The sequence below is a fragment of the Leptopilina heterotoma genome, unplaced genomic scaffold, assembly GCF_015476425.1.
Source record: "Leptopilina heterotoma isolate Lh14 unplaced genomic scaffold, ASM1547642v1 Lhet_468, whole genome shotgun sequence".
NCBI lineage: Eukaryota > Metazoa > Arthropoda > Insecta > Hymenoptera > Figitidae > Leptopilina > Leptopilina heterotoma.
The window spans coordinates 130,535-154,698 of NW_025111097.1; positions in this window are offsets into that span (position 1 = coordinate 130,535).

Sequence of the window (24,164 nt, forward strand, 5' to 3'; positions counted from 1 at the left end):
ATTAACAAATAGTCAAAAAAGTTTTTAATCTTATTGTAGACGCCGTTCATAATAAGGTTAATAATATATATATATATATATATATATATATATATATATATATATATATATATATATATATATATATATGTTATTTACTTAATAGGGGAGACTAGGTGCGGTTGTTACGCTGTGCAGTTGTTACAAATGGAATATCTCAGAAACAGTTAATTATAGAGATGGGGTTCCAAAGAGAAAAATGTTTAGTTTTTATGTACGAACTTACTGCAATATGCTTAAAAATTATATGCAAGCTTTACAAGTAAAAAAATCTGCCCGCCCTTCGGGCGGACACATTCTCATCCGCGCTTCACGCGCAAATAGCTCGCTTCGCTCGCAGTCGTCCGCGGAGATTGTGCATTACTTGTGTTCTTGATCCTTTTTCCTATTATATGTTTTATAAAACTTTTTTTTTCCTACTATATGTTTTATCAAACTATTTTTCTTAAAGTTACTACGACTTTAAGGATAACATTCTCATCACATATTTTTGTTTGCTGATGATTGCAAGATTAAGTACACTTTTAAGAAAACTTTTAGTCCTGCTAATTAAAAGTGTAAAATTATTCTTAATTACTTACTTTCTCCGCAGAAACATGGTTTGCTGAATTTTCGTCTATAATAGATTTACATGAAAAAATAACTTTAATTTTTAGAAAAGTTTCAGGCTAAACATTCAATAAAGTGGGACATGTAAACCTTTACACAATTAATTTTAAAATTTGATAGTAAATAATATTACGAAGTTTGCATGTAAATCTTTAAATAATTTTTAGGAAGTATTCAGCATCGGGCTCGTCACCTTGTCATCTTCACAACTAAACACGTCAGTCACACTTAAACTCCAAGCCTAAAAAAATTTCATTTTTCTAATGAAGAAACCAATATTGTCTGAATATTGACAAAACATGTTGTGATATTTTGTTGATGAAAAAGAAAATAATTTTAAAAAACGGTTAAAAGTGTTCTCTTTATTTTGTTGTAAACTACAGATTTTTAGAAAGGTTTTAACATTTCAGAAAATAAATAAAACTTCATAAAACAGTTAAGGTGGTCTGGCCCAAAAACTTAAAAAGAAAAAAATGTTATGAAAAAATGATATAGAGAAAAGTTGTTTGTATTTTCCTAATATAAAATAATATAAAGTTAAAAATTTTTAAAAATTGAATTTTCAAAATTTTGAAACTACTGTAGTTTTTGTAGTTTTCAACAAAAATGTCTGGTTAACGAACTTAGCCTTCATTTTTACACCAACTTTAATCGTGTTAAATTTAAAAACGATCAGATAAGATTTTCAAAAGTTATTGTGTCTACAACACTTTGGTCTACAGACGGACATACATACAGACAGACTGACAGACACACAGTCAGACGGACTCGCCGGCCATGTTTTTTGGGTTCAGGGGACCCCAAAACGTAACGATCTCATAAAATTAGCAAAAGTTAATTTTCGACCAAAACTAATACTTTCTCATGTGATGAGAATGTAATAAAAATTAGTTTTTTTAAAATAACTCGAAAAGTTTAGGGTTTGGCAAAAAGTTGTCAACAGCAAAGTTGTAGCTGATACAAAGCCGAGAAGAAAAGTCTCTGGTAGCCAAATCGCATATGCAATAATGTCGGAGATAATGGAGTCGGAATATTGATTTTTGTCAAAAAAGCGCACAAAAAAATATATATATAGAGTGGTTTTTCCGGAAATTACGACTTTTTAGTGTACAAGTATGTTTTTCAAGTATTTTAGGGTGAGAATATGTCAAAATCAATTGACTGACTTTTATTTCTTTAAAAAAATTCGATTTTCAGTGATATTTTAGGATTTTTTAAGTTTTTTTGACCATTTAAGAGACTATAACTTCGAAAATTGAGTTTTTATGAAAAAAGTTATAGAGAAAAGTTGTTTGTTTTTTCCTAATATAAAATAATATAAAGTTAAAAATTTTGAAATTTGAAAAAATTTAGTTTTCAAAATTTTGAAACTACTGTAGTTTTTGTAGTTTTCAACAAAAATGGCTGGTTAACGAACTTAGCCTTCATTTTTAAACCAACTTTAATCGTGTTAAATTTAGAAACGATCAGATAAGATTCTCAAAAGTTATTGTATCTACAACATTTTGGTCTACAGACGGACATACATACAGACAGACTGACAGACAGACACACAGACGGACTCGCCGGACCATGTTTTTCGGGTTCAGGGGACCCCAAAACGTAAAGATTTCATAAAATTAGCAAAAGTCAATTTTCGACCAAAACTAATACTTTCTCATGTGATGAGAATGTAAAAATAGGCACATTGCTTTTTAGAGGCCAAAAGTAAATATTTCTCTGTCTGATATTTTTTAAATAATTAATAGACCTTTATACTTAACAAAGTAAATTTTTTTAATATTAATTCTATGAGGATTAAGCTTTAAAAAACTGCCTTGGTTATCCACATTTAGTGTATACTTTATTAATAAAATGTTTTATTGTAAAAAATGTACCTGTTGTGCAGTTGTTACAAGTGATGATGACAACGGATATTTTTCCCAAAATTCAGCAGATTCGTTTGAAATGTAAAATAATTGTCAAAAATGTAATCACACTCATTTTTTATGAAAAATCTCATGGTTTTTCTAAATTCATCTTCAAAATTAATGAAAAAAAGTTTCTTTCATTTAGAAACAATAGGGGAGCATAGTCGAGGTCAGCCCACTTTTTGACATTTGTTTATAACTTTTTTTCAAAAATGAATTTGGACAATTGAAGTATATGGTTGTAAAGTACTGTTTAAAAGGAACATCTTTTCTGTACAAAGTAAATTGATTGGTTTTAAAATAAAAAAGTTATAAAGTTTAAAAAAAAATTTGTAGTCCAGGTTGGTCCTTACAGTCAAGGTCGGCCATCCTAGTGTTCAAAGTTACAGAATAATTCTATAACTATTCTAGAACAAAACTAGAACATTGTTTTAGAACAAATATATAACAATTCTATAACAAAAACGATTTATCATAAATAATACTCAAGCAGAAATTTAATAGTTGCATAGAACAAATAAATGTTTATGAGTATGAATAAAAATATGAATAATTAATAGAATATCTTTTTTTGCAATAAGTTTTTAAAAAATATTTTTCTTATTTTCTTTAATAATTTAAACAAACTATCTTATTTATTTAAATTAATGACTAAATTATTATTATCATTGTTAATAATTATTTAAACTTATACTTTATGTAACAATGTTCAGAATTATACACAGAACACTTAAAACTAAGAATGAAAAATTTCGCACGCACGGGGGATCGAAACCTAGACCTAGAAGACACAAGTCCAATACGCATACCACATAGCCACGCAAGCTTGGAAGTGATTTTACTTCAACTTCCTTTTGAATTGTGGGACCCTTATGTGCAGTGCTAAAATTATAAATTGAAATGTAACATACCCCGCGCAGAAAAATAGTGAGGGCCCCCGGCGGGGCCCTCGTGGATTGCCTTCTTGCCATGTGGAACCCCCTAGTGAGAAATTTCTTACCGGTCCAATATCGGTCCAATATTGGGAGCCAAGAGACCAATCATCGGTCCAATAAAGGCTCCCAATATTGGACCCAATATGGGCTGATGCTTGGGATGTAACGGGTTCGCCAAGCATCGGTTGTTAATATTGGTCCAATATTGGCCGAATATTGACAACCAAGAGAAAAAAATTTTTTTAAATAAATTTTTTTAATTAAATAATAATAAAAAATTAATGTTTAAAATTTTTGTTTAATATATTTATTTGTTTAATTATTTATTTTTAATAATTCATGTAAATAATAAATAATTTATTATTTATAAATTATAATTATTTAAAAATGCAGCAACTATTAGGAAATAATCGAAATAGCATTCTGCAAAAAAATTCTATCATTGAAAAATCAATGATAGGCGAGAGATATCCGCATCATTAAATAGATTCGCAGATATACTCTGGTCTCGCGACGAATCTCTCGATACTTATATAGAAGGAGTTTACACCGTAAGCCTTAAATATAAGCCTCCGCGAGCATAAACGGATATGTCTCCATGAGGATATACTTGCGTCTGCGCAAAGTGTTTGCCTGCAGCTGTGTTGTGAAAGAGTTTGCCTTGACCACGCCCAGCACGGCAACCAATATTGGACCGATTAAAGTCTATTGGCAATAAATTTCTCACTGGGCCGTAGGGGCAATCCACGCGGAGCCCTCGAAGGCGTGACATGCTTTCCCTTATTGGTGCCCTCGAGGAAAATCCTCATGGATTCCATATGGATTTTCCACGCGGTGCCCTCGTGGATTTCATAAAATGCCCTCAACTTTATTTTCAATTAAATTAATAAATTATTTATTAATAACAAATTAGTCCAATTATTGATAAATAACATTCTTATTTAACAATTTTTACTTTTTTTAATTAAATCGTGACCAAAAAAAAAAAATCTGACGCACGTGGGAATTCAGCCTACGACCTACTGACTACCAGACAACACTCTTACCACTATGCTACAGGACCTACTTGAAAAATATTGCTTTATTCACAGAAAAAAAAGTACGTGAATTCTTCCTTGAAAGTGCTTGACTTTTGGATAGGACACAAAATACAAGGCTGTATCGTATACTTTTTATTAGAAAATATAGAAAAGTCCTAGAGTTATTCTAGTACTAGTATGGGCAACAGTGTTTTTTAAATTTTAACGAAAAGTCATTTGTTCAGTTTTATAAAGTACGTGAAAGATTAGTTGACTGCGCTTGAAAATTCTGTAGAGCATGCGCAGTGTGCGTTGCGCGTTTCTACCCAAGGTAAATGCCAGCTGATCGTCTGTTTCCATTTGTGTTAATTTCAGATGTGAATATACTATTATTTTATGAAAAACAAATTGTGTTAATATATATTTGTCTTCAAGAATTGACTTTCAAAAAAATATTTTTTATTTTGTGTTTCTCATAAAACAGAATGTTATGTAAGTCTCAGTTTTCAGTGAAATAGCATATCTCAGAAGTCGTGAAAAATTTCACCATGTGGTATATAAGAACAATTCGATACGTACTTTTAAGTGTTAAGTGTGTGTTTATATTTAAGTTATACGCGAATATATGTGTGTGTTATAGGTTAGTTCATAAGTGTTGATGAACGTCGAAAAGTGATACAATAATTGTTCTTTGTTTATTGTGTGATTAATTATCCAAATATGTGAATGAATGAGTGAATTTCAGAAAAACTGTGTGAACAAGTGGAAATTATTTTTTTTATTTTACAATTTTTTTGAAAGTCAATGAAATTCTCAAGCAAGGTACTAGAAATTTTCATTGACTGCTTTTGAAACTCTCATGCAAAAGTACTAGACTGTTTTTAGTATTTTGTATCGTATCCAAAAGTCAAGTACCAAGTCAATGAAAATTTCACGTACTTTTTTTTCCGTGTTGTAGGTGACTTGCCGACTTGCTTTTGATGATTCAATAAATTATTTATTGACACTAATACACCATGACAAATAATTAAATAGTTTAATAATAATAATAATATTAGTAATATAATAATAGACCATAAATATTCGTAAATTAATATTTTTATAATTTCAAAAAAAAAAAAAATGTCAAAACATTTGTGTTAAAAACGCGTTTTTCATAGTTTAAAATCATTATAAACATTAATTTTTTTATGTAAAAAAAATTTTTTTTTTGGACTTAGAAATTTTTTCTAGTTAATGATGTGGGCAATCCATGAGGGCCCCTCGCGTGGGCCCTCAAGGATTTGCCCTTAGGTAAGTTCAATATTTTCAAAAAAAAGTAACATTAAATATTTGTTAAAAACATGTTTTTCATTGTTTAAAATCATTATAAACATTAATTTGTTGATGTAAAAAAAATTTTTTTTTTGGACTTAGAAATTTTTTCTAGTTAATGATGTGGGCAATCCATGAGGGCCCTTCACGTGGGCCCTCAAGGATTTGCCCTCATGTAAGTTTTATATTTTTTAAAAAGTAACATTAAATATTTGTTAAAAACGTGTTTTTCATTGTTTAAAATTATAGTAAACAATAATTTTTTGTTGTAAAAAAAATTTTTTGTTTGGACTTAGAAAAATTGTTGAGCAGGGCATTCATAATGGCTAAGAGCAGGGGCCCTGCTGGTGCCCTCGTAAATTTCCATAACTTTGTGATAGGATTTCTGGAAAAATGTCACTTAATGTTTATTTCAGGTGCTTTGAAACGTAATTTAATGCATTCTGAACTAAAGTTTTTCAATAAAAAAATTTTTTTTGGAAACTTAGATAAATTTTTGAGCAGGGCAACCGTAAGGGCAAAGAACGGGGCCCCTGCTGGTGCCCTCGTGGATTTTTCCTCATGGATCTTCCACGAGGGCACCCAACGGGGGCCTCGGAGCTGTGGGGCTCGAACATAGCTTTTTCCACACGGGACTTAATAAATAAATAACTATATATGGGGCATTCCAGGCCAAATCGGAAATTATTTTGCTTTTGCATCTCAAATTTTTTTTAAACATTTTTTTTCTTTTAGTACTCTTTGAAATGAGCTACCTTGATTTTTTTCAAATTTTTTCATAAAGCGGTTCAGGAGATACAGATTTATAAAAAATGACGTTTTTTACGTAAATTTTTTTTTTAAATGCTTATAACTCGGTCAATAATAATTGATCAAATTGGACGTTTTTATAATGAAAAGTTTTGTTTTCACACGTAGTTTTAAATAAAAATATTTTTGAGATGCAAAAGCAAAATAATTTTCGATTTGGCCTGGAATGCCCCATATATATATATATATATATATATATATATATATATATATATATATATATATATATATATATATATATATGTTACGTACCAAGCCCAAAATTGTACAAAGCCCGATCTGTACAACGATTTTTGTACTGAGCGTGGTTGGTACAAGCTGTTTTGTACAAAGCTGTTATTTCCGGACTCTGTACAGAGATATTTGTACTAAGCTAGCTCGGTACAGAGATGTTTGTACAAAACTAGCTCAGTACGATTTCTCCTATACAATGTTGTCCATAACAGTTGATTTGTTTATTGTTGACACTTTACCAACAATCAAATCAAAAGATTAATGATTAATAATTTCAATTATAAATTGGAAACGATTTCAGTATTATAGCAAATTTATTCGAAGGTACACGTAAATATAATCATGAATACTTTTGACATGAAAAATTATTTTTAAAATAAATTGTATAATGATATAATACAAAAAGTGATCGATTCAAAAAATGAAATTAAAAAAGTTCAAGTGATTATCGGCGTTTGAGAATATATGACGTATTAATAATTGAAGATGAAAAAAAATTGATAGTTCCTTTACATAATAATGCCAGCGAAAGTGTGAAATATTTCGTTCATAATAATAAAATTTTTAATATACTAAAATCTGCTTATACTAAAACATTCATTTCTTTAAGGATTGTCACCGGCAATATAAGGAAATGAGAGAAACTTATAAAAATTTGACAGTTTGTTCTGTATATTATTTTAGAAACATATGAATTTTTTCAGAATTTTTTACCACGTAGTTTTTTCTTAAAAAAATTAATTAAATACTTTTTATAATATTGAAATCTTGAAAAAATTTTATCATTAATTTTTACATCTTTTTTTAATGTTTTTTTTTTCTTTCAATAAAATAAATATAGGGGAGAGTGGGGCAAAATGGGGTACCTTTTTGAAATTGGCTGTTTACAGAGAACCAAACGAATAAATCGATTCAGCTAAACTTCAGAATTCTTCTTTGTACACTTAGCTTTGAGGAAATTATGATTATAGCGGAGAAAAAAATTTTTGAAAGAACTTATATCGTATTTTCTAAGAAAGTGCTAAAATCCCATTTTGCCCCACCCGTGGGGCAAAATGGGGTGGCATCAAATAACTATACAAAACATTGAGTATTTTTTCAAAATTCATTCAATTCTTGTTGTATGAGATTATAAATACAAACAAAAAGTAGGATTCTTTATTACTATGAAAAAACAAGTAATATTTATTAGAATTTAACATATTGCAAAATATCGATATATCGATAATGAAACATCGATAGTATAAATGCCTCAAAGCAAAAATATTGATTCTTCTGCAGGAAACCTTTAAATATGCATAATATAATGTTTTTAAATAGTTTTAATGAAACGGCGTAGCATCCGGCATGCCCCACACTTAGGTACCCCATTCTGCCCCACACTGCATATTAAAACAAAATGCAATGTTTACAAGTTATTGTAAACAATTAAACAATCTATTCTATTGGAAATTACTCTAGAATAAGTACTGAAAAAGATCCCACACTTGCCAAATTAAATGCATTATCCCAAAAAGTTTGGAGAGCACTTTAATTTTGAAAAAAATTCATATTTTTTTTGCTTAAAACTTAAAAGTTGTATAACTTTCAAAAAAAAAAATTTTTTGGAGTGTCTTCATAATTAATAACAGTTTCTTATCAACATGAATGATATATGTCGAGGGAAAAAAAATTAAAAGTACCTATCATGGAAAAACAGAGGTACCCCATTTGACCCGCCTACCCCATTTTGCCCCACTCTCCCCTATAGGTTTTTTGATTAAAATTATGAAACTGAAATTTTTTTTTGAGGTTGCAAACATGCAAGATTTTACATGGGAGCAATGGGAACAATCCCCTTGGCCCTCACCACCGCCGTGACAATCCTTAATCGACTGCTATGGACAACATTGTACATGAGAAATCGTACTGAGCAGGCTTTGTACAAACATCTGTGTACCGAACTTGCTCAGTACACATATCTCTGTACAGAGCCCGGAAATTACAGCTCTGTACAAAACAGCTTGTACCAACCGCGATCAGTACAAAAATCGTTGTACAGATCGGGCTTTGTACAATTTCGGGCTTGGTACGTAACATATATATATATATAAATTTTTTTATTACAAATAATAATATATAATTATGCTACAAATAATAACAAATTTTAATTAATTAGTTAATAATAATAATTTATTATTGTATTTTTATGATATACCTATATTAATTAATAATTGATAATAAATTAATTAAATATTTTATGTTATTGTTGGTGAATAATGTTTTTAAAAATCTTGAAAAGTTATGCAAGCTGACAGTTAAAAATTATTTAATTTTTCACGAATCATCGATACGAGTCTTTCTAAGTATCTAAATTCAAAAGATTTTTTGTAATTCATGCAAAAACGCGGCTGCACTCTATACTTGTAAAATACTTTTATAAAATTTAATAATAACATCTTTCCGTGTAGTGAAAATAAACACGAGTTTATAGTGAAAGAACAGTTATATTAAATTTTTGTAACAGTGTTCTAGAACACTGTAGGAACAATGTTACTTCAAAATTCTATAACTAATTTAGAACAAATGTTACATGTCTGTTATATAACAGATACAGAACAAATTTAGAACAAAGCTCTAGAACTGTTCTATAATAAAATTGTAACACTTATTCTAGAACACTGTTCTTTTTTTGGTCTAGAACAGTTATAGTACGTACACACTGGGATGTTTAAAATTCAAAGGGCATTAATCGTTAAAAAATAAAATAACATGTTTGGAGTTACGGAAAATTGATTCTTTATTGTTTACAGCTTGTAACTTAATGAAATAACAAAATAATAAAAATATACAATATAAAAAAATAAATATAAATAAAAATAAATTTTGCACTGAAATATTAATAAAATTAAATAAAAATATTAATAAGATGATCAATTATATTATGAGTTATACAGAATTGCAGTTTTTGCAAATAAAGTAGCTCGTCCTCATCTTTGCGCATTTTAAACACAAAGTGTCCGACCTTGACAGAAAGTAACATTACCGAATTGTTGTAACCAAAAAGAAATACGTTTCGGGATTCGATTTTTCACTTTGATTTTTTTTCAACAATGAGTCCCACAAAATTTCTGCATGCTTGCCTTGACGATTCAATTTTTTTTTATCTTTTATGAATGATTTTTCACATGATGCAAAAAACTTTTTTGAGCTTTTTTTGTACCGACATCACAGAAAACACAATTTTCGATTCTCCGAAAATGTAATTGAACAAAAAGTTATGTTTTACTAAGACAAGCTTCGACAAGCATGCTCGTAGGTGGCGCTAGTGAACTTGACAAAAAAAACGCGAATGGCCTACCTAGACAGTGGTCCAACCTCGACTATACTCCCCTATTATTGCTGCCATCTCTATGGAACTGTCACGTACTATTACGTTGAGCCAAAAATTATAAATAATTAATAAAAATAGTTATACAAAATTATTTCTTTTCAATTTAGAAATGTTATAGATGATTCTTGATATTGTAACAACCGACATTCACTTGTGCAGATGTTACAATTTACACGCTGTCACTCAAATGATTCTAGTTAATTAAATAATAGATATAGAGCTAAATAAATTATGGCCTTTTAAAACTAGATAGCATAAAAGGTCGCAGGGCGAACTATTGGCCTCACAACCCTTACCCTTCTTCTAGGATATTTAATCGAATATCACTTGAATTAACGTCAGAATGATCTTCCCGTCACAATAATAAAATGAGTAATTGAGTAATATCAAAAGATTGATAACTTCTACCTTTAATTAAATTAACGTCGAATGATAAATTCCTTTTCTATAAAAATTTAAATAGATATAGATAGTCAGATAGATATAGATAGACTAATTTAAATTTAGAGAGTATATTAGTGTCAATATTCATATACTTAATACACTTACTGTATGCCTTTAAAATGAAGCGATTTACTTAAAACGACACTAAAGTTAAATATTATAGTCAATGTCGTGCGGGATTATGTCTAATATAAAATTTATGAGGCAGGCAACAAGACAAAACAATTCCGATGTCAAAGAGCTCGTTTTATCTTCATTTGATTCACTGTCGTCTTTTCTAAAGTGAGTTTAATGTAAAAACCTCCTTCAATAAAGTAGATGAAGAAGTTCCTGTTTAGTATCCTTGCAAAATATTTTATCAAGAAATTTCAGTTTCAGACAGATTGTCATTATTTATAATTTAGCAAAAAAAAGAAAAATGAAATATGATGCAAAACTATGTCCTTTATCAAAGTCAAAAGAAAATTAAGTTTTTGTTCTTATTATTATTTATATAGAAATTTGTGAGGTAAAAAAATTGAATTTAAAAATTTCGTGTTAATTTTGCTGAAATATTTATTGCTAATTCAATAATTCTCTATATCTTTTAAATACAAATGTAGGTTGTGTCGGTCTCTGTTTGACGCTTCTGATTACACGAAACTAAAACTAATCTCTGCAGAATAACTATATTGTTTGTAGCTAGGATTATATGTGCTTCTGATTGAATGTTGTAGAATGCATGTCAGGTTTGGAAAATCCTTTTTTAAATTACTTTTCTAATCTTTATTTACTAGAGAAAAAAGAATAAATTATAAATTATTATTATTACATATAATAATCTTCGTATTTTCATTCATTCATTCTGTCTGCAGTTTAAAGTTAGTTTCTGTGCATGCTTTTGTTTTTTATTTTTTAAAATACTTTGCCTCACAGATCGAATAATTATACAGTTTTTCGATTTGTCAATCACAATTTTTTTATTGGTTATGAAGAAAAAAAGTTAAAAAGATATTTATTTTATAAAATAAGGTAAGAAGTTTTCATAATGTTGAATTATTAATAATAATAATAATAATAATAATAATAATAATAATTTAAAATTAAATTTCAAGAAGTTAACAATTTTCCCGAATCAATCTACACAAATAAATTAAATATCTTAAATAAATCTCGATAAGCTCATGGGCCTCAATGCATCGGCAGCACAGCTGCCCTAATACAGAAACCTGCTTAATTTGAAAAATATTTTCGAAATTAATTAATAATTTCAAAATTATCAAAGAACTCAGAAAAAACGGTAGCATGGTGGGATACGAGCCCACGACCTTTCTATTGCCGGTAGACTGCTCTGACCACTGTATTAGGGCAACTGTGCTGTCGATACATTGAAGCCCATGAGCTTATCGAGATTTATTTAAGATATTTAATTTATTTGTGTAGATTGATTCGGGAAAATTGGTAACTTCTTCAAATTTAATATTTAATCACCGAATGATAAATTCACTTCCTTCAATTATAATTTCCTATGAATTGTAAAATTAGGCTTACCATCTTTAAGAACCTTCCTACGTTATCATTAAAATAATGTAGGAAGGGATAGTATATTTCAAGGAACTCGGAGAGTCTCGGGGTGCATGTAGCTCAGTGGTCAGAGCAGTCTACCGGCAATAGAAAGGTCGTGGGCTCGTATCCCACCATGCTACCGTTTTTTCTGAGTTCTTTGATAATTTTGAAATTATTAATTAATTTCGAAAATATTTTTCAAATTAAGCAGGTTTCTGTATTAGGGCAGCTGTGCTGTCGATACATTGAAGCCCATGAGCTTATCGAGATTTATTTAAGATATTTAATTTATTTGTGTAGATTGATTCGGGAAAATTGTTAACTTCTTCAAATTTAATATTTAATCACCGAATGATAAATTCACTTCCTTCAATAATAATTTTTTTTAATTTTTAGTTTCTTTTGGAAAAACATTTGTGTAATTTTTATTTTTTAATCACAATTTTTAACAATTTTTGTTTTTAGGGTTCCGTACCCGGTAGGAACCCTATTAAAACGATTACGGAAATTTAATGTTACATTGATATATTAATAACATTACATGGAACATTACGGTCACATTACTGTAATGTCATATGTTAGTTAGGTGATATTTAAGAATACCCTGGATGTTCCCCATTTCTATACAATTAGGGTATCTCTAGGATATTTGTAGGACGTCTATAAATAACATTATTACATCTAATTAATATCTTAATTTCCAAAGACTAATGAATAATCTCAAGATGTCTATAGGGGATATCTAAGATATCCTACGATATCTGTATGATATTAAAATTCTTCGCTTTACTGGATATTCGAAATATTCTATGTGAACATTTTTATTTTTTAAGATATTGAAGCATATGAAAATTACAAATGTATTGTGGAATTCATTTTTAAATAATTTACATATTAAAAAAAATTAAAGTGCTCATTTTAAGCGTTTTTGTTTAAAAGGAGCATAGTCTCTTATAGTTAAAAAGCAACGAATGGGTGCGCGTAGCGTGCAGAAGTTGTTCTAATAAATATTTAAAATCAGCAAATTATGACATTTTCTTTCCTTCTTTTAAAAAAAATATATAATATATATAATCTTGTAATAATAATTGACAAATCAAGATCATGCAAATTTTTTTCAATTTTTTTATATAAAAAAATTAAAGTATTGTAACGAAATTTTATTTGACAAATCGAAATTATATAATAATTTTTTTATTTATTTCTAAGAAAATTTTAAAAATTATTTAACAAAATGTTTATTATCTGAAAAAAGGTAAAAAATTATTTTGGTACAATTAACTATTTTTTTAAAATTTGTTTAAGAATAAATAGTTATTTAAAGAGAATTTCCAGGATTCGATTCGTGCAATGCACAAAATGCGACATTAGATTTAAAAAAGGATGGGAAAATAAATAATAGTACTGTTTCAAATAACTGATATATTTTGAACACACTTTAAAGATTAATTAACTGAAGTATTTAGAATATAATTATTGTCGGTATAAAAATACATTAACAAATTAAATCTGACGTTATGAGAACGTTTTACTATTGCGAGAGACATTTTTTATCCAAACGAACAATGCACACACACGCAATCAGCAGCGCCATCCGCCATAATTTCAATTTAAATTAAAGTAAATTGTAATCTCAAACAAAATTTAATAATGAAAATCAATGAGAATATATAATAGAATAATTAATAATGGAAGTAAAATATGCCAATAATAAATGGGTAATTCACTTTCTTAATAAGGAAGTAATAAAATTTATATTTCATACACATTTTTAAAAAAGAATTGTAAAAATTTGCAAAAAATTATTATAATTTAATTCACTTATAATTTTTATTATTTCTGTATAATTAAGTTTATTAATTTGTTGGGCTTTTATTTTGTAACCGCGTCGAGATTTTTTAAAGCACATAATATTGCAGTAATTATTAATAAGATTGAAAATTACAACTATAAAAATTGTACCTTTTGAGAGAAACTATAAAAAAACATTATTCATTAAATAATTTAAGATGTGTTTTTATGAGCTGTAAGATTTTAAAGTTAGGTACTTAGAAATTACGACATACCGAAATATTATCTTTCAGTTGTTAAATGTTATTTTACATTAAAATTTGTGTCTTTACATTAAAATTTATAGTCTATTGTTATGGGTATCATATTTTAGAAATCTTTTAATAACATTTTCTCGGTGGTTGATTTTGAATTTAATTGAAATTATTTTTTAAAAATATTTGCAGGCTATTTAAAATTCAAACTTAAATTAATAATTCCTAATTACAAGAAATATTTCCTTAATTTTTTAATTGTAATAATTAATGTTCTTTATTTACATGACGAAAATTTTGTTTTCTTCTTTTTCGTTCTAATGAATAAATATACTACTCAGCAAAAAAAAATTTTTCCAATTTTTTTATTGTATGAAATGGTACATAGACTATCCAAGAATGATATGTAAATACCATTTTGTCGACAAAATTCATTAAACTACTTTTTACATGATAATTTAAAATTTTAAACATATTATAGTTTGTTAATAATTTCTGGATACAAATCAGTTTAATTATAATACAAAGTATAAATATGAAGCAGAGGTTATATGGTGCTGGAATATCAAAGTATAAAAGTGAAAAAATCGTTAAGTCGCTTTTTAAAATATGTCATATAGTAAATGCATCCTGAAATTTCAAATGCGTTTTCACAAAACTACATTTTTCAAAACTGCGTACACTGTAACTCGCTCAATTTTTGACGGATTTATTTGAAATCTTAACTGTAACTTCTCAGATAAATTATCTAGGGAAGTACACACGCTTTTTAAGATTCATAAATAATTAAGATTGTTATAAACAATTTAAAGTCGATTTTTAGTTAAAAAATTGTTAAAAAATGTTAAAACTGATGTCAATTTGCGAATTTTTTATAAAAATATATAATCGTGGGTACTTTCCTAGCAAAAATAATGTACACTCGAATCTCGCTATAACGAGAAGTTCGGGAGTCAAGTCTCCCTCTATTACGAGCGCAAGAGGAGAAATGATAAATCCCCACTTTTAAGATTCTTTATTCATTTTTTTAGTGTTTACAAATTAAATAATGTCAAAATTACAAACGTAACCTAGTTTACTTTGAACTTTAACATACAGAAAATTTATATAAGCTTAAATTTTGAAGATCTTCGACTCATTGATATAATTTCAAATAAGAAGTGACTTTTTATTTTTATTTCATATAAATAAAATTGATTTTAACCAAATTTAAACCAACTGAATGTGCATTTGTTTATAAATAGTGGGGGTAATCGGGAGAAAATTTTTCTCGCTATACCGAGAGACAGAGCCCTCGTTATAGAGAGCGCTCGTTATAGAGAAGGTCGTTATAGCGAGATTTGAGTGTAGATTAACGACAAATTTTGTTTTTTGCTCTTGGTGCTGTTCGGAGAATGTTATGTTGTACGCAGATTCGCTTCTCGAAAAATAGTATATTTCGATACAAGTGGCCAAGAGAGCGTTTTGCGAATTGCGAGTGAAGCGCAGGCGCGAGAACTCGAGGCGAAACCGAGCCTCGAGTTCGAGCGACTGCGCTCCACGAGTAATGAGCAAATCGCTCTCGCGGCCACGAGTATCGAAATATATACTATTTTTCTTTATAAATACATGCAAAATCCGAAAAATACTGACAATTGAACCGATATACTATCAAGAACGCAAAAGCTTCCCCAGATAGCAAAATGCCTGGCTTATGGCCAGCCCAGAGCTAGCTCATGGGCTGATTGATAGGACCGAGCGGCAGGCTAGAACGCAGGCACTTGTGCGCGCCATTGTTAGCCATATGCCCGCATGGAAAACGAACTTTGGGCAAAAGATAGCGAAAGATGGCAAAACATGGGCACAGATTTCGGACAAAGTTTAAAACCTTTCAGCGATACTTGAAGTATAGGCAAAATCTAGCGAACCATTGCTAATAATCAGCGTTTCCCATATTTCTAAACTTTGGCAAAAATATGGGCAAAGTATAGCAGAAAAAAATCGATTTTTTCCTACTTTTAGTAATAAAAAAATTAGCAATCTGAACTTTGGCAAAAATATGGGCAAAGTATGGTTGGAAAAATTCGATTTTTTCTTACTTTGGTAATGAAAAAATTAGCAATCTAAACTTTTGAAAAAATATGGTCAAAGTATGGGAGAAAAAATCGATTATTTCCTATTTTTGGTAATGAAAAAATTAGCAATCTGAACTTTGGCAAAAACATGGGCAAAGTATTGGAAGAAAAAAATCGTTTGTTTTATTTTTGGAAATGAAAATGTTAGCTATCTGAACTTTGGCAAAAACATGGGCAAAGCATGGGAAGAAAAAAACCGTTTTCTTTTATTTTTGTTAATGAAAAAATTAGCAATCTGAACTTTGGCAAAAATATGGGCAAAGTATAGGAGAAACAAATCGATTTTTTCTTATTTTCGTTAATGAAAAAATTAGCAATCTGAACTTTGTCAAAAACATGGGCAAAGCATGGGAGGAAAAGAACCGATTTTTTCTTACTTTTGGTAATGAAAAAATTAGCAATCTGAACTTTGGCAAAAACATGGGCAAAGTATGAGAAGAAAAAAATCGTTTTTTTATTTTTGGCAATGAAAAAGTTAGCTATCTGAACTTTGTCAAAAACATGGGCAAAGTATGGGAGAAAAATTCGATTTTTTCTTATTGTTGGTAATGAACTAAGTATAAGTCTGAACATTGGCAAAAATATGGGCAAAGTATGGGAGAAATTAAATAAATTTTCTCATATTTTCGGTGCTAAGAAAATTAGCAATCTGATTTTCTCCCTCAAACTTTTTCCTTGCTTTTGTTAAAGTTCAGATTGCTAACACAGCCACACAAAATAAATAAAGTGTCGGTGTTGGGCTCTAAGTCCTCGTCGGGGTCGCTGATTACTAATATGAATTTAGATTTTTAAAATTTTAAATGGGTGGATCCAAAATGGCGGACAAAATTTTTTAAAAATTGATGTATTTTGATGAAACCTGTTATCTAGGGATTTTTGAGGTCGCTGATTACTAATATGAATTCAGATTTTCGAAAATCAAATTAGATGACGAGAATTTGAAAATCTGTTGCATTTTTATGAATCTTGGTGTCTGGTAGCTTCTCGGGTTGCTGATAGCGAATCTAAAGTAGGGTTTTCAAGATTCAACTGACAGTCACATATTCACAAAATGTATGTAAGTATTAAAACATCTAAATCGTGTTCGGGATACTAAGTTTTATAAAATAAAAAAAGTTTTTGTATTCTCGGACGCTATATTGGATCCGTCATTTTAAATTTTGAAAATTTGACTGCAGACTTGTAATCCACGACTCTAAATACACAATACATAGATATCAAATTACATAAAAATCTATCAATTTTTAATTTTTTTCGTCCACCATTTTGGATCCGTCATTTTGAATTTTGAAAAATCTGATTTCATATTCGTAATCAGCGACTTCAAAAACACATAAATACCAAGTTTCATTAAAATTCATCAATTTTTAAAATTTTGTCCATTATTTTGGATTCGCCATTTTGAATTTTTAAAAATATGACATTAGATTCGTAATCAGGGACCTCAAAAACTCCTAGATACCAAGTTTTATCAAAATCCTTTAACTTTTGAAAAAATTTCTAAAAAATCATCAAATTCCAAATAATTTCGTCCGACATTTTGGATCTGACATTTTGAATTTTGAAAATCTGATTTTATATTCGTAATCAGCAACCTCAAAAACCCCTAGCTACCAAGTTTTATCAAAATCCATCAATTTTTAAAAAAATTTGTATACCACAAAAAATTTGCCATATTTTTTGAGGTTAGGCAAAAAACGTACACGTGCTGGACCAAAAGTTTAGTTTGCTAATTGTTTCATTAACGAAAATAAGAAAAAATCGATTTTTTTCTCCCATACTTTGCGCCTATTTTTGCCAAAGTTCAGATTGCGAATTTTTTCATTTCCAAAAATAAGAAAAAATCAATTTTTGTATTCTCATACTTTGCCCATGTTTTTGACAAATTCAGATTGCTACTTTTTTCATTACCAAAAATAAGAAAAAATCGATTTTTTTGCTCCCATACTTTGCCCATGTTTTTGCCAAAGGTCAGATATGCTAATTTTTTCATTACCAAAAATTAGAAAAAATCGATTTTTTTCTCCCATACTTTGCTCATATTTTTCCAAAGTTCAGATTGCTAATTTTTTAATTTCTAAAAATAAAAAAAAATCAATTTTTTTTCCATACTTTGCCCATATTTTTGTCACAGTTCATATTGCTAATTTTTTCATTACCAAAAATAAAAAAACGGTTTTTTTCTTCCCATGCTTTGCCCATGTTTTTGCCAAAGTTCAGGTTGCTAATTTTTTTATTATCAAAAATTAGAAAAAATCTACCTTTTTTTTCCCATACTTTGCCCATATTTTTACCAAAGTTCAGAAGTATGGGAAACGCTCATTAGCAATGGTTCGCTAGATTTTGCCCATACTTCAAGTATGGCTGAAAGCTTTTAAACTTTGGCCGAAATCTGTGCCCATGTTTTGCCATCTTTCGCTATCTTTTGCCCAAAGTTCGTTTTCCACGCGGGTAGCTAGTTCCTGTTGACAGGCACCCGCGTGCCTGCAGACTGCACGCCCTACATTTCTAATTTTTTTAATTTATAAAAATAATTTATTTTAATGAAAATAGATGAAATAATAAACAATATAATTATGAATTTAAAAATTTATATTTTTTTTCAAAAAAAAAATTTCTTTATGTACAATTGCATCAATTTACACGTATCGAAAAAAATATCACAATTTGAAATGGTTTAATACAAATAACAAAATATTAAAATAACAAAATTTTAAATATTACAATTTTTAACATTTTAACTCATTCATGCTATTCAAATTAGAAAACATTTAATTCATTGTAATGTTTAGACAAAGTGTGAATAATTTTATTTGAACTTAAATAAGTCATAAATAAAAATCGAAATTGAATGGAAATTTTTAAAAATCGAGTTTTCTATTTAATTTTCTAATTTTAATCAAATGAGACAATAGTTTCGAACAGTTAATTTTTTAAAGTTCCATTCAATCAGAATTTCAATGACTAATTTTTGTTAAATTTACTTGTTATATCCAGGGTGTCTACTATTTTTGTTCAACAAAATTCCCGGTTATTTTCCAGCTTTGTCCTAATTTTTCCTGGTTTTTTCTCATCAAATTTAAATGCATTTTATTTCGAACATAAATAAATACAAAAGGCTTCCCAAATTGTTATTATAGTTTTTATAAATAAATAAATTCTTTTTCCGACTTTCTTTAAATTTGTTAAAAATAATATTTTTTTAAGTAATTTTAATTAAAAATTTGGAAAATAATTGAATTAAACAAAGAATTTTTTCAATTTTTTAAAATAAACTTGTCTGTTTATATCTATAATTGAAAATTTGATTAATTCCATTTTATTAAAATGTATTGATACTAATTGAATTTCTGCAAACAATTTTACTACATATTTATAAAAAGTAATTAAAATTTTGAGGAGAATTAAAAAAAATTTTTGAACATAATTGGATTTTTGCGAAGAATTTTATTACTTTTGAAAATAATTAAATTGTTTTTTAGAATTTTATCGAAATTTATGAGAATAATTGAATTCTTGTAAAGAATTTTTTTTTTAATAATATTCAAATGAATTATTGGATATTGTTTAGTAAATCTGAAGAATTTTGCAATTTATGGAAATAATTGAATTCTTGTGAAGAATTTTTTTTAAAAATAATATTCAAATGAATTTAGTAAATCTGAAGAATTTTGCAATATTTATGGAAACAATTGAATTCTTGAGAAGAATTTTTTTACAGTTTCTAGAAATAATTGAATTCTTTCGACTAATTTTAATATAATTGTTAAAAATAATTACATTTTTCAAGGAATTTGATTAAAATTGTATTAAAAATAATTGAAATTCTGCAATAAGTTGCAGAATTAATTAATTCATGTTGTCTATTACTGATAAATATTTAATGGTTAAAAATATTTACAATAAACTTAAGAAGACTAGAGACAGGAGTAAAACTTTGGTAGTGGGGGTATGGCAATGCTGAGTCGCTCAGCTGATTTATGGTCAGGCGTTTACTTTCAAAAAAAGTTTTCGCCGCAATAGACCACACGGACTTCTGCGCAGCTACACACGTAAACACGGGAAAATATATTCTATACAAATACAATATGAAATATAAGTGTTTATATTTTCAAACATCTTTTAGTTATTAAAAAAAAAGTTTTTAAAACGAAAAAATGTGTAAACTGTAGCTGAAGTGTATTAAAAGTTAACAAAAAGTAATAGTCATAGTGTTGTGTTTATCTTTCTTATAATTACAACTTTTCACACAGCACGTTTTCGGAATTTTTAACTATTTGAATAACACTTAATTTAATAATCACTCACATTATTTCTATAATATACACTGAAAAACTGTTGGTAGAGCAGTTCCGCTATTGACTGTTGTGCAGCGCTACTTAACTTTAAACTCACAGCTCTATCAAAATTAGGCGAGTTGCTCTCCTAAACTTGACTACCAATGGCGTTGGCGAGCGGCTGCTTGACAAAAAGGTCAGCAGCTCTATCAAAAAGGAGAGTTGCTCGCCCAAAAAGGAGAGTAACTCGCCCAAAAATAAAGTGAGCTGTGCGATTCTTTTTAACGCAGCAGTTCACCGCATTGGGCGAACAGCTCTACTAACAGTTTTTCAGTGTAGGTATATCCGTTATGAACTTATGACACACATTGTGTCTCGATTGCACTTTAAAGTTAAACTCAAATTAAATTTTGACATGGAAAACTAAAGAATATGGTCTCTCAAGCACAAAATATCGCGTCCTCGAACTCTCAGCTATAAAAATCCATAATTACTTTTTTTTAAATTCAAGATGGCGGATATGAAAATGGCCATTTTTCCAAAATAAATGCAAAAGACCGAAAAAAATTTTCGTGTAATGTTTTTCAAAAGTTATTAGATTTGCTTGAAAATGGTTACTCAGGGGTTTTTGGGATCGCTGATTACGAATCTGATGTCACTTCTTTAAAATTTAAAATAGCGGATCAAATATGGCGGACATATTTTTAAAAAAGTGATTGGATTTGATTGAAAATATTTACTCGGGGGTTTTTGGGGTCGCTGATTACAAATCTGATGTTACTTTTTTAAAATTCAAAATGGCAGATCCAATATGGCGGACATATTTTTAAAAAATTGATTGGATTTGCTTGAAAATAGTCATTCGGGGGATTTTGAGGATGCTGATTACGAATCTGATATCACTTTTTCAAAATTCAAAATGGCGGATCCAATATGGCGGCTAATTTTTTAAAAAGTGATTAAATTTGCTTGAAAATGGTTACTCGGGGGGTTTCGGGGTCCCTGATTACGAATCTGATGTTACTTTTTAAAATTCAAAATGGCGGATCCAATATGGCGGACAATTTTTTAAAAAGTAATTGTAGGGGAGAGTCTCCAGTTGTGAGACGGGTTTCATTTTTGACCCGTAAATTGTAAACGGGTAAACGAAATTGTTAATAAAATACACCGTTCGAAAGGTAACAGAAATACGCAACTTTTATTAAAAGAAAGTATAGTGTTTCGATGAACTCAAAAAGTTTTACGATACATTTTCCGAGCACATCGCTTTTTTCAAAAAAAAAAAATGTCTCCAGTTGTGAGACACTCATTAAAAATTGCTAAAATTTAATAAGTTTGACATAAAACGTTATGTTTAGTAGAAATAATTAAATATATTAATAATATATATTATTATATACTAAATAATAATATTTATTCGCCAAAATATGACTATCAAATAAACACAATTTAATAGCTTGAACAAGAGCATTAAAATTGATTTCTTCTGAATCAATTGACTTTTTTCCACTTGACATGCCCAAAAATACTAGAAAAAAAATCAAAACAACATTTAAATAGTATGCCTGCAAAGTCGTATTTTTTATGCTGCCCAGATGGGTGTTGACACCGTCTCACAACTGGTGATATGCTGTGTCTCACACCCAGAAATTGGCGCTATTTTGAAAAAGGAAAATTAAATTATTTTCAACCGTAGATTGGAACAATGCAATATTGCATCACAAAATATAAGGAAAACACTAAAAGAAAATGCATTACATTTACCTTTTCCAATTAATTAACTTGGAAAAAAAGTACTTTGTATTTATTGAAAAAACGCTTTTTAGTCGATTATCACACACAGTGTTGGTATTTAACAAAAACAGTTTATATATCCGCTTCGGCGTACACGAAAAAGTTGGCTCATATAAAAAGAAATGTTTTTATATAAACCAATCGGCTTTTTAATATTGCATGTTAAAAAAAATTGACTGTCTCACAACTGGAGGTGTCTCACAACTGGAGACTCTCCCCTATTTGCTTCAAAATGGTCATTCGGCAGTTTTTGAGGATGTTAATTACAAATCTGACTTCAGAATAATATTATGTTTATCCTCCGCGTCCGTTAGCCGTCAACAAAATTTTATTGACGTTGCCCAGCTCTTACCACATGAAGGTCGACGTGCAAAAAAGCTACTTTTTTTATTTTATTTAAAAATTTTTTTTTGGATATGTTAATATTTTTTAAAATAAATAATATAAAATTTTAATTCTGCTTTCTAAATCTGAATCAACGATAATAATGACACTTATATAATTATGACATTTTTTATACAAGGATAAAACAGAGACTATCACTACATGTGGTTTGATTGAAAACAAGTGACGCACATATACATATATATGCCACATTGAATGCACAATTTTTGTGTCCTTTTGTTGCACTTTGCATGATAGTGGCAATATTTTTCGAGGCAAAATCCAAAAAAAAATTTTTAATAAAATAAAAAAAGGGGTTTTTTTGCACGTCGACCTCCTTGTGGTAAGAGCAACGATAAACATAATATTGTTCTGATGTTAGATTCGTAATCAGCATCCTCAAAATCCCCCGAATGACCATTTTTAAGCAAATACAATTACTTTTTTAAAAATTTCCCGCCATATTGGATCCGCCATTTTTAATTTTAAAGAAGTGATATCAGATTCGTAATCAGCGACCCCAAAAACCCCCGAATGATCAATTTAAAGCAAATCCAATCACTTTTTTAAAAAACTACCGCCATATTGGATCCGCCATTTTAAATTTTGAAAAAGTAACATCAGATTCGTAATCAGCGACCCCAGAAACCCCCAAGTAACCATTTTCAAGCAAATCTAATAACTTTTGAAAAACATTACCCAAAAATTTTTTTCGGCCTTTTGCATTTTGGAAAAATGGCCATTTTCATATCCGCCATCTTGAATTTAAACAAAAGTAATTATGGATTTTTATAGCTGAGAGTTCGAGGACGCGATATATTGTGCTTTGGAGACCATATTCTTTAGTTTTCCATGTCAAAATAATAGTGTTGCATTCGAGTCGAGATTTCTCGGTAAACTCGCTCGACTTCATGCTCGATCGTCTAATTTTTGTGAGACGATTTTCTCTTTCTGTGTTTTGTTTTATTCGTATATTGTATCGATTAAATTTAATACTGACATTTGTATATGTTGATATTTTGTCAAACTTGAAAGTTGATGTTTTTCATTATCTCCGGGAAATATGTCTAAACGAAAAGATCCTGATAATCTGGATGAACCAGAGAATGAAGGAAATGAAAGTAATCTAATTAATCAATCCACCAATTCTACATTTAAGTGTAAAAAGAGAAAAAATGGAGGTAAACCTCTAAACAGTCATTTCGAATATTTTCTCGAAAATCAAATAAAATTTGGAAAATGCTTAATTTGCAAAAATATGCAAAAAGAAGTAATTATCAAAATGCAAGATTGTAATACGTCGGGATTGAAACGCCAT